General features: G+C 39.6%; 1 long non-coding RNA gene across 1 annotated transcript in view; it reads right to left on the bottom strand.

Annotated features, from left to right (window-relative positions):
- Positions 1 to 2,054: 2,054 nt before the first annotated feature.
- The window catches only part of LOC133085581 (uncharacterized), a 45,535-nt gene continuing 35,375 nt past the window's right edge, over positions 2,055 to 12,214 (bottom strand). Inside the window, exon 3 of the long non-coding RNA XR_009699567.1 lies at positions 2,055 to 2,176. This is a non-coding gene — a long non-coding RNA (uncharacterized LOC133085581). The remainder of the gene's footprint in view (positions 2,177 to 12,214) is intronic.

The following is a 12,214-nucleotide window of genomic DNA, read 5'->3' as shown; positions in this document are numbered from 1 at the left end:
CTCTCCATGACTTTCGCCCTTGGGCACCTGGATAGATGGAGGTGCCATTCCTGAGAGAGGGAACCAGAGTCCCACGTGGTCTGGAATTCCAGGGCCTTGGCCAATGTTGATCTTGCCTCGTGAGCAGAGCGGCCACTGCCCTGTAGGTAGAGTGTGCTGGAGCCAGCTTACACCCGCAAGCCAGCTGCTCAGCGTTTGGTTACTTGAAATCAGCTCTGGAGGGAGAATTTACACAATGAGGACAACATTACAAATTACAGCTTTCCTTCCAAAGAGCCAGTTTACAACACACTACTGTCTGCAAAGAAAACCTGGCCCTGGTTTCAGGCCCTTCAGTGACTGCTTGTTGGTACTTCAGTGGTTTGGGAATACAGGTCACCATTCTCCAATTTTGTTACAAAATGTTCACCTTGCTTCTTGGATTTAATGCATGGGTACCTTCCTATGTATAGCTTATCTTCTCTAGGCTCTTGCCAGAGTTGAGAATGAAAGCAGCTGTGGGACATTGGAAAGAACCCTGACTAACCTTGAGGCACTCCTAGGATACCAATCTTGGCTGCCTTTCTGTTTTATGGCTTTCTGGACTTCCTGACTAAACACCTTACCTCCCCTTGATATTTTATCTAATGTCAAGGATAAAAGGATTAGCAGGATATTTGAGAAGGAGGCACATACTGGAAAGCACAATGGACAGGATGCCAGAAGATTCATCTGTCTTTCCATCCATCCATCCATCCGTCCATCCAACAAAAATGTGCTGAGCATCCAGTAAGTGGCATGGGCTTCCTAGTGCTGGGGGTATAAAATCAAAGGCGTTCTTTGGGGTTCTCAACATCACTGGGGAGAGAGACTCAAAAATAACTCTAATGCCAATTTTCCTCAAGGTGTGTTCCACTACAAGTGACAGAAAACCTAACTCAGAATGGCTTGAACAACAAAGACATTTATTGCCTCAAATATCAAATAGTCCAGAGTTAGGGCAGTTGCCATGAACATTACATAAATTTTAGTTCCTCTTCTCTGTAATACTCTTGAATTTGCCCTGTTCTATGTGCACTGGTGTCTAAACCAGGCTAGAGATAATATGGCTGCAGCAGTTCCAGCCATCACATCAGATATCACAACAGCCAAAGGAAGAAAGAAAACCATTTCTTCCTGTATCTTTTTTTTTTTTTTTTTTAAGAAAAGAGGACACTTCTCACAAATTTCCCAGCAGATGTTCCTTCATGTCTTAGTTCCCAGAATCAGGTCATGTGCCCATTCCAAACTTCATCACTGGCAAAGGGAATGAGACAACTCTGACGGGCACAGACTAGTTAGGTTGTATTCCTAATGCTGAGAATGAGGTCACCATCCTCGAGTCTCATGGGGGCAGGAGTAGATACCTGAATAAAACTGAGTTCTGTTAGCAAAGGAGAATTGGGTGAGAGCTCTGGGTGTTTGGCAGGTGGCAAACTGCATCTACTACAGAGGACTAGGGAGATGCCATATCAGAGGTGTATGTACATTGCATGGTGGGGTTCATGGGGAAAGACAAAGTTTTTTTCTGGATGAGGGAGGCAGTTGGGAAGATTTCAGAAAGGAGGTGACTTGGGAGCTGGGCTGGGGATAAAGAATACAAGGCTGAAACCTGTGTCAGATACAGGTTGAGAGGGTCTTCTAAGCCCTTCTCAAAGGATTGCACTAGATCCCACGGGAAGTGTAGAGTCACTACATGTATTCTTAATATTTTAAAATCCTATTTTTAAATTGAGAAATAGGAAAGGGGAAGAAGAATAATCACTTATTGAATGCCTTCTATGTGCTCGATGCCATGTTGATGCTTTACATAGATTCCCTCCTTTAATCCTCACGACAACTCTATTGGAAAGCTATCACTGCCCCATCTTAAAATGAACAAATGGCTCAGGGATCAGGGGCCATGTCCTGATCAAGTAACAGAAGCCCTTGCCGGCTGATGTTTGCTCAGGGATACGCCTGCAGGTGTGGCAGTTCCCAAGCCTTTGATGGGGGCGGGACAGGGCCCTTGCAGTGGAAAGAGCAGGGGCGGCTGTTACCATGGGAGGTGATGATCGTCCGGGTTGGAGCCGCAGCGGCAGGGACGGCGAAGAAGTGAAGAGGAGAAGAGAACGGGTGTGAATTGGAGCAAAATGCACGGGAATTCACGACCAAGGGCCTGTGTGGGTGAAAAGATGGAGTTTTTCAGGACACAGTAGTTCAACTATAGTCTTTGCTTTGAGAATTCAAATTTGTTCCAACCCTACTGAGATATTAGGGAACATTTTGAGCATAACTGTCCCTCAAAAAACACTAGGTGAAGGCAGAAAACTGCACCTAGTTTAGGAATACATGATACACACGCATACACACATGCACACACACACACACACACACACACACGCCCCTCAGACATTTACCAGCTTCCTCAGTTCACCATGTGTGTTATGAGTCACACTTATCCACATCTGGGGTGACAACTTTCTGCCTGATTTCCACCACTTGACAATAACCCACAAACTGCAGCCCTTCTGACGCCCACTTCCCCAAGCAAACTTCAGGTCTTTTGAAAGTGCCACATTTATTCTATTATTTATGTATTTCTCAACTACTGAACATGTGTAAGACCATGCTAACATTTAATAGGTTTCTATCTCTTTTTTTTAAATGTCACTGATGAAGTTTCTGAGTGTTGTGCTCACTTTCCCCATGAACCCTGTGGTTTTCATCGATCAATTTTGTACAACAAAATTTTCAAGGATGACTTCAAATTTTTAGGCTTATAATAGGATTGACTATACGTTTAAGGTTTCTGCTTCGAATACCTGCATGTATGATTATTCACTTTATAGAAAGGGGGTTTGGGGGGGGGACAGGAGAAATTGCGGTTTTGGCTTTGGACATACTGAATTTGAAGTTCCAGCAGTTGGAACTGACTAAAAATATTGATCTGAAGTTCAGGAAAAAAACAACTAGGGGATATGTAAGTAGTTTGTAGACAATTAGCAAATAGCAAGTAACAGAAGCCACGTAAGTGAGAGAGGCTTCCCAGAGAAAGGTGTGGACAGAGAGGGTCTAGCAGGACACCAGCATCCAAAGACAAGGCAGGGAAAGAGGGGCCAGGGAAGGAGCCTGGGCAGCGATGGGGTCAGAGAGGTGGGAGAGTGTGGTGTCAGGAAGTCAAGAGAGGTCAGAGTCCAAGATGGGAAAGGTGGGCCAACAATGTCAAATGTTACAAAGTTCACATAGAAAGAACAGTGAAAGGTGTTGGTTGAATCAGGGCATTTGTAATTCATTTTTAGCCATAGGGAGGGCAGGCTTTGGGAGTCTCTTCTCCCAAGATTTTTAGATGTGAAGTGAAGCAAAAGAATGGTATTTTGGAAGGGAGCCAAAGCTGAAGGAAAATTTAAAAGCTGTTTTTAAACACTCCCATTTACCATTGCAACAAAAAGAATAAAATACCTAGGAATAAACCTGCCTAGGGAGGCGAAAGACTTGTACTCAGAAAACTGTAAAACACTGATGAAAGAAATCAAAGATGACATAAACAGATGAAGAAATATACCATGTTCTTGGATTGGAAGAATCAATATTGTGAAAATGACTATACTACCCAAAGCAATCTACAGATTCAGTGCAATCCCTATCAAACTACCAATGGCATTCTTCACAGAATTAGAACAAAAAATCTTAAAATTTGTATGGAAACACAAAAGACCCTGAATAGCCAAAGCAATCTTGAGAAAGAAAAACAGAGCTGGAGGAATCAGGCTCCCTGACTTCAAACAATACCACAAAGCTATAGTAATCAAGTCAGCATGGTACTGGCACAAAAACAGAAACATAGATCAATGGTACAGGATAGACTGCCCAGAGATAAACCCAAGCACATATGGGCACCTAATTTACGACAAAGGAGGCAAGAACATACAATGAAGAAAAGACAGGCTCTTCAATAAGTGGCGCTGGGAAAACTGGACAGCTACATGTAAAAGAATGAAATTAGAACACTACCTAACACCATACACAAAAATAAACTCCAAATGGATTAAAGACTTAAATGTAAGACCAGAAACTATAAAACTTTTAGAGGAAAACATAGGAAAAACACTCTTTGACATAAACCACAGCAAGATCTTTTTTGACCCACCTCCTAGAGTAACAGAAATAAAAACAAACAAAAAAAACAAATGGGACTTAATTAAACTTAAGAGCTTTTCCACAGCAAAGGAAAACATAAACAAGACAAAAAGACAACCCTCAGAATGGGAGAAAATATTTGCAAGTGAAACAACAGACAAAGGATTAATCTCCAAAATATACAAACAGCTCATGGAGCTCAATATCAAAAAAACAAACAATCCAGTTAAAAAATGGGCATAAGACCTAAATAGACATTTCACCAAGGAAGACATACAGATGGTCAAGAGGCACATGAAAAGATGCTCAACAGCACTAATTGTTAGAGAAATGCAAATCAAAACTACAGTGAGGTATCACCTCATGCCGGTCAGAATGGCCATTATCAAAAAAGCTAGAAACAATAAATACTGGAAAGGGTGTGATGAAAAGGGAACCCTCCTACACTGCTGGTGGGAATATAAATTGATACAACCACTATGGAAAACATTATGGAGGTTCCTTAAAAAACTAAAAATAGAACTACCATATGACCCAGCAATCCCACTACTGGGCATATACCCTGAGAAAAACATAATTCAAAAAGAGTCATGTGCCACAATGTTCACTGCAGTTCTATTTACAATAGCCAGGACATGGACGCAACCTAAGTGTCCATCGACAGATGAATGGATAAAGAAGATGTGGCACATATATACAATGGAATATTACTCAGCCAGAAAAAGAAACAAAATTGAGTTATTTGTAGTGAGGTGGATGGACCTAGAGACTGTCATACAGAGTGAAGTAAGTCAGAAAGAGAAAAACAAATACCATATGCTAACACATATATATGGAATCTAAAGAAAAAAAAAAGGTTCTGAAGAACGTAGGAGCAGGACAGGAATAAAGACGCAGACGTAGAAAATGGACTTGAGGTCACGGGGAGGAGGAAGGGTAAGCTGGGACGAAGTGAGAGAGTGGCATGGACATATATACACAACCAAATGTAAAACAGATAGCTAGTGGGAAGCAGCCGCATAGCACAGGGAGATCAGCTCAGTGCTTTGTGACCACCTAGAGGGGTGGGATAGGAAGGATGGGAGGGAGACGCAAGAGGGAGGAGATATGGGGATATATGTATATGTACAGCTGATTCACTTTATTATAAAGCAGAAACTAACACACCATTGTAAAGCAATTATACTCCAATAAAGATGTTAAAAAAAACAAAAAACAAAAAAATAGTAATAGTAGCAGCAGAGGTAAAACTAATATTAGTTAAAATTATAAGTAAAATTAATGGGCTTCCCTGGTGGCTCAGTGGTTGAGAATCTGCCTGCCAATGCAGGGGACACGGGTTCCAGCCCTGGTCTGGGAAGATCCTACATGCCGCGGAGCAACTAGGCCCGTGAGCCACAACTAATGAGCCTGCGCGTCTGGAGCTTGTGCTCCGGAACAAGAGAGGCCGCAACAGTGAGAGGCCTGAGCACTGCGATGAAGAGTGGCCCCCGCTCGCCGCAACTAGAGAAAGCCCTCGCACAGAAACGAAGACCCAACACAGCCAAAATAAATAAATAAATAAATAGTGTTCCCTTAAAAAAAAAAAAAAAGTCCACTTGTGTTGCTTTAAAAAAAAAAAAGTAAAATTAATAAAGTAATCTATATTTAGTGTTTTACAGCTTACAAAACTTTTGATAAATTCTTTAATAAAATATTGTTCTTCCAAGTACCTTACCAAACTAAGATGTAATAACAGTAATAGTATTCATAAATACAAAATAAACATTTTGGTATGTCAAAAAAGAAAAGGAGATGGAAGGAGACAGAAAGAGATGGAAATGGTTACGTTTGGAAAGAAAGATGGTCCCTTCCTCCTCTAAGAATGAATAAGGCAAGATGAATTTAGGTATGGCAGAGTTTATACCCCACAGCCTCTATTCTTTTTGGGAATTGAGAGGAATGTAAAATAGGACCGCAGTCGCTTAACCAAAAAGAGGCTTATTTTTCTAGCATAATAAGAAGCAACAAGAAGAGCCAGTCTGAGGTCGATGCAGGGGCTCAAAATGTCACCAATGCCCAGACTCCTTCTATAGTCCTTCTCTGTCACCATAGGGACAATATGGCAGTTGACACTCCAGATAGCGTGTCTTCATTTCAGGAGGAAACATGGAGAAGGGTAAAGAAATTGCATGCTAGCTATATAGCCTGCTCTTTTTAAATCAGGAAGACAATGGCTTTCCTGAAAGCCCTCACCCAGTGGATTTCCATTTATATCTCACTGGCCAGAACTAAGTCTGGCTGCAAGGGAAGCTGGGTAGTTATTGTTTTTAGGAAGGAAAAAAGAGATATTGGGTAAACAACTAGCTATGCCTGCTGCACTGACAATAAGTAAGAATGAATTCTCAGGCAATGTAAAGGACACAGTTGGGTTTTGAGAACACAAACTGCTAATAGCACTAATTTGTCCTGGGTTCCATCATTAGCTAGTTGGGTAACTGGGGGCCTAAATTTTTCTCATCTATAAGAGGAGATGCTTAAGCCATATTATTTCTAAGTTTTAAAAAAATTGTACAATCTATAATTCTAAGGGCTTATATAACATCTATTTCTAAAATAGCAGGAGACTACGACTGACTTTCTTGGAAGCCTGAGAAACCTGTTGATTATTCTTCAATAAATTAGTTCAGAAGGGCACAGTGTAGGACCCAGGGAAAATGTTGTCTATAGGTATGTTTAATAAGGCTTACTAGCATATGAAATTCAAGTTTTCAGTTAAATATGCACTTATGAATAGTTCTCTAATATAGACAACTAGAAGTGCAATTGCAGGCTTGAAGCCCATGAGATTTAAAAAATTTAACAGAAATGGCCCTCCAAAAAGACTGTACAAATTTATATTCCTTCCAGCAATGTTCTAGTGTGCCAATTTGCCTAGCAGAAAATATACGTAAACATGAAGAAATAAATATTATGAGTTCTTCTATTCTTTGTCAGACACCATCATATGCCCTTAAAATCATTATTTTATGTGATTCTCCTGGTTACCCTATGAGGCAGGTAGTGTTATTATACCCATCCTAGAGATGAAGAAACTAAGGCTCAGAAAGATTAAACAGCTGCCCAAGGCCAGTCACTCCATCACTGGCAAAATTGAGACTGGAACCTAGGCTTATTTGACACCAAGTCCATTGTCTTAAACCCTGTACTCTACTGCCTTACAACTTCTTCCTACTGGGTCTTTAGTCTACATGGAAAAACATGGAAAGACTTGTCTATCTTGCCTCAGGATTCTGTCCAGAAGCCCTAACATTGCAAAGGCTAGAATTTGGTAGAAATCAATACTACCCAGAGTAAGTCTGAGACACTACAAAGCCACAAAGCAGTATTATTCAATAAGAAAACCTTCAAGAATCATACATAAAGAGGTCTCCCTTTTACGGTTTTCAGCAGTGTGAATAACATAGGAATAAAGGAAACTTATTTTCACCTTTTCTTCCCTTTACTCAGTAGGAACTAACTGTGACTTCTGGTTACGCTTTTAAAGAAAATCTCAGGCTTTTCCTGTTCTTTGTCATAGACCCGAGGTGAGGTTCCCACAGGGCCATCTCTGCCTATTTGATCCTCCTTGGATATGTGTTCACTCACAGAACCAGGCACTGAACTTCATTTTGTTATAATACATCACCACCACAGGAGGAAAAAGAAACCACTGAATGGAATGGAATGGGATGGTTTTGTCACAACAAGGTCAATAAACTGTAGTAGCGGTTAGTCAGTGACCTGTTCTTGGAATCCTGCTAAGACAGAAGTGGCTAGCACAAGCAAATCTTCAGAGTTTCACCTGGGCCTTTTCAAGTGAGAAAGAAAAAGGGTAGAGGCAGGGTGGGAATGTCATTACAAATCATGGGGTACCTTGATGAGAGGAAATAACATGGCCTTTGAAAGATGTACAGTCTCACATCATGGAGATGGATGGGGATCACTCTTACCAAGCAACGGTCAAGAAAGATGCTTAGATCAGTGTGCAAATAACTAATTTAAGAGTCCTCTATCTCAAAGTCTGGAGAATTGTCATCAATTGATATAATCACATGGCTTTTCTTCTTTATTCTATTAATCAAGTAGATTACACTGATTGTTTCTTTTACAGCTTTATTGAGGTTTAACTTGCTTACAATCAAATTCACCCATTTTAAGCATATAGTTTACTGAATTTTGGCACATATACTTACAGCCATGCGACCACCCAATGTCTGCAGGACTGGTGTTTCTCTCTCCCATTCCTGACATAGGTAATTTATATTTTCTCTCTTTTTTTCTTTATCACTCTTGCTAGGTGTTTACCACTTTGACTAATTTCAGAGAACCAACTTTTGGCTTTATTTTCTCTGTTGTTCATCTCTTTTCTAGTACATTGACTTGTGCTCTTATCTTTTATTTCCTAATTTTTACTTACATTGGGTTTAATTTGCTCACTTCGTTTCTAGTTTCTTATGTTGAATATTTAGATTTTTTTTTTGGTAACAGCTTTATGGAGATAGAACTCACATTCTATACAATTCACCCATTTAAAGTGTACAGCATGATGGTTCTTAGTATATTCACAAAGCTGTGCAACCAAAATCAAATACATTTTACAGTATTTTTATCACCCCCAAAAGAAATCCTATACCCTTTTTCAGTCACCCCGCCCCTTGCTAACTTCCTCCCTCAGCTCTAAACAACCACTAACCTAATTTCTGTCTTTATAATTTGCCTGTTTGGGACATTTCTTATAAATGGAATCATACAATATGTGGTCTTTTGTGACTGGCTTCTTTCACTAAACATGTTTTCAAGGTTCATCCATGTTGTAGCATGTGTCAGCACTTTATTCCTTTTAACCACCAAATAATATTTCATTGTATGGATTCACCACATTTTATGTATCCATTAATCAATGTATGAATAGATGATTGATTTTAATGTCTTCTTCATTCCTAATATATGAATTTAAAGATGTAAAATTTCCTCTGAGAACTCCTTTAGCTGCATCATATGAACTTTGATATCTTATATTTTCATTATAATTCCATTCAAAATATTTTCAAATTTCCCTTATGAAATAAGTCATGGATTTTTATAAATGTATTGATTAATTTCCAAATGTGTGGGACTTTTGTCTATGTCCTGTAGGTTGAATAATCTCTAAGATCTACCTTCATGTTCACTGTTTCTTCAGCTGCCTCCAAAATGCTGTTAAAAACATCCAATGAATTTTTCATTTCAGTTATTGTACTTTCCAGCTCTAAAACTCCATTGATTCTGTTTTTATAGTTTCTATTTTTCTGCTGTGATTATCCCATTATGTTCATTTGCTGTGACTATTTTTTTCTGAAGTCCTTGAACATATTTATAGTGGTTGCCTTAGTCCTGTCTATTTATTGCAACAGCATCTAGATAATCTCAGAGTTCCTTTTTTTTTTTTTCCCCTGAGTATGGGTCACATTTTACTGTTACTTTGCATATCTAGTGATTTATAATTGGATGCTGGTTATAAAGGAATGTACAATGTGGAGACTAGATTCTGCTATGTTCCTTTGAAGAGTAATCGTTATCAACTTGGCTAGACTCAAATTCCAAACTATGTTTTCCTGCACTCAACAATAGTTGAATTTTCTGCTCAGTTCTTTCAGCTTCCAGTTGATGCCTTTTCCTTCCTTTCCTTCTTTCTATTTATTTATTTATTTATTTTTTAGATTTTTTTTTTTTTGATGTGGACCAGTTTTTAAAAGTCTTTATTGGGGCTTCCCTGGTGGCGCAGTGGTTGAGAATCTGCCTGCCAATGCAGGGGACGTGGGTTCGAGCCCTGGTCCGGGAAGATCCCACATGCCGCGGAGCAACTAGGCCCGTGAGTCACAACTACGGAGCCTGCGCGTCTGGAGCCTGTGCTCCACAACAAGAGAGGCCGCGATAGTGAGAGGCCCGCGCACCGCAATGAAGAGTGGCCCCCGCTTGCCACAACTAGAGAAAGCCCTCGCACAGAAACGAAGAACCAACACAGCCAAAAATAAATAAATTAAAAAAAAAAAAAGTCTTTATTGAATTTGTTACAATATTGCTTCTGTTTTATGTTTTGGTCCTTTGGCCATGAGGTGTGTGGGATCTTAGCTCCCCAACCAGGGCTTGAACCTGCACCCCCGACATTGGAAGGTGAAGTCCCAACTACTGGACCACCAGGGAAGTCCTTTCTTTTTATTCTTTTCTTTTCCCTTTCTCTCTCCCTCCCTCCCTTATTCCTTCCTTCCTTCCTTCCTTGCCAAGAAGTTGGGTGGATGTTTTAGATAGATTTTGGGATCCACACCTCCTGCAGTTCATTTTGTTCTAGGATTTCCCCCTTAATTCTGGCTGATCTGCCAGCCTGAACTCTCCCCTGACAACCCAAGACAGTGGATTGTGGGTGTGCTCAGGTAAAAAGTTGCAAACTTGCAAATCTCACAGGTATACTTTCTGCTTTTAATGGTGGACTGCTCTCCACTTTGTTTACTTTTGATAGGTCTCCAGTGTATTCAAATTGTTTTTTTAAAACATTTTGTTCAAGTTTTATAATTACTGTTTATGAGAGAGTTAGTCCAACCAAGCTGCTCTGCCATTATCAGAAGTCAAAATTTGTTTTCAAACACTTTTTTAAAAAGCATACCACTTGCAAAGATCTTACAGGGAAGGGATATAGGTATGATGGATCATGAGAATGTGGTTTTGGAAAGAATCAAGATTAACTAAGAAAGTAAAAATTAAGGAAATATAAGTCTTTATGGGAAAATTACATTCATCTCTCTGAGGTGCTTACATTAGTTTTTAAAAGGGAAAGAACACTGAAAAAGGAGTAAGCAGTCAAACGATTATACCAAACTTAAAAATCGGTATTTTTCATAGAAGACTTTGTTTAACATTGAAGAGATTGATGCATGGCCGCATGTCATTCTAAGTCTTAAATTTTAAATGTACTCTCTCAAATTGTGGTCAATTGCTATGTTAGATGTCTTCTAGTTGATCCCATCACACTCAAAATATCTATAGCTATAAATGACAAACAACAAGCATTCCTGAGGCTGTCACTAAAGCAGCTGCCACAGAGCCAGTGAGGCTGACGGTGGTAGGGCACAGAGTGATCCCACAGACTCAAGGTCCTAGCTGCTGTGGGGAACGGCAGCACATCAGGTACTGGCCTGTTGGATGAGCAGAGCTCATGACAGATTTTGTCCCCACAGAAAAACTCAGGTTCACTCTTTGGCAAGAAAATTTTATAGTAAATATCTCATGCAGATCAAAATATTTTAAGTCACATGACTGAAGCTGGTTTTACAAGCAAATAACTGGTTAATGGATTAGCAAGATGGGCCAGTTAAAAACTCCACTATTATCACGGGTTCCCTTGGGTCATGAGTGTTCTCTCAGATTCCTCTTTTAAAAATGAAGCTCCTCCTGTTAAGACCTTAACATTTTGGAATGAAAATATTTTTTAAAATCTTTCCTCCTCTAGAGCTGTGTTATAGCAACATGGGGACTATTGAGCTCAAAGTATCATAATTTTTGCCCTGAAAAAACAGAGCTAATGACCCTAATTTAGATTTTTTTTTTTAAAGCAAGTTCACATGATCCAATGAACCATCAGGATTTAGGGCCAAAGAGAGAAAGACTTGGCTCTCAAAGATAAACTGAGATCCTGGCTAAAAGACAGAAGGGATGGGGCACACCATGAAAATGTTATGAGAGGGAAATAAGAGAGAGTTAAAAGGAAGCAAAATAAAAATTCCGTACCATTGTGAAGAGTCATCAACATTTCAAGTTCAAAGCCTTTTAACTGGTCAGGTATTGCTAGTATCTTTAAAAAATTATTTAAAAAAATTTAATTGTGGTAAAACACGTATAACACAAAATCTATCATCTTAACTATTTTTAAGTGCACAGTTCTGTGGCATTACATACATTCACATGGTTGTGCAACCATTGGTATAAACATTATAGCCTTTATGATGGCTCTATGACAGTGTTTCCTAAGGCTAATAGTTTCTCCTTGAGGAAAAAAGACTCAGGGAGAAGACCTTGCTGACTG

The sequence above is a fragment of the Eubalaena glacialis genome, chromosome 2 (genome assembly GCF_028564815.1).
Source record: "Eubalaena glacialis isolate mEubGla1 chromosome 2, mEubGla1.1.hap2.+ XY, whole genome shotgun sequence".
Classification (NCBI taxonomy): Eukaryota; Metazoa; Chordata; class Mammalia; order Artiodactyla; family Balaenidae; genus Eubalaena; species Eubalaena glacialis.
The sequence above is the reverse complement of the archived record's forward strand: the minus strand, read 5'-3'. Positions and strand labels throughout refer to the sequence as shown.